This window comes from Austrofundulus limnaeus, unplaced genomic scaffold (genome assembly GCF_001266775.1).
Source record: "Austrofundulus limnaeus strain Quisiro unplaced genomic scaffold, Austrofundulus_limnaeus-1.0 Scaffold404, whole genome shotgun sequence".
NCBI lineage: Eukaryota > Metazoa > Chordata > Actinopteri > Cyprinodontiformes > Rivulidae > Austrofundulus > Austrofundulus limnaeus.
In genome coordinates, this window is record NW_013952806.1 from 466,799 (window position 1) to 467,304 (window position 506).

A 506-nucleotide genomic window follows, 5' to 3' on the forward strand; every position below is an offset into this window, starting at 1 on the left:
TCTTTAGCTTCCTTCTGATAGACTCTAAAAGAAATCACTGCAAAACATTTATGGTGATTAATTGTAACATTTCTCTTTATAATTACCTCTGAACCATTCTGTTAGTCCAGATAAATGAAAGATTTTCTCAGGAAAAATCCACAATTATGRTACTGTTGGATTTTTTTCCTCTGTAAATAGTCAAATGAATGGTCAAACAACCCAAGTGGACCAACAAAATCAGACAAATCAGACAAACAGTGTAATTTTAAAAGATACACTTTGCGCAAAGGGAGAGGTTCAGTGTGTCCAACTTAACAGCAGTTGAAAACAGAGAAGTTCTGCCCGTTTGAGCTGGAGTGATCATATTTATTAAGTTTCAGGAAAAGAGGAGTGGAAAAAAAATCAGCCCACCAGCATACCAGTTACTTTTACTGTTGCTGGGTGACGGGACGGTGGGAAAACAGCTACAGTTATACAAAATACAACTGGTTCTTTCAGACAATACAAAACAGACAGTCTGGGAA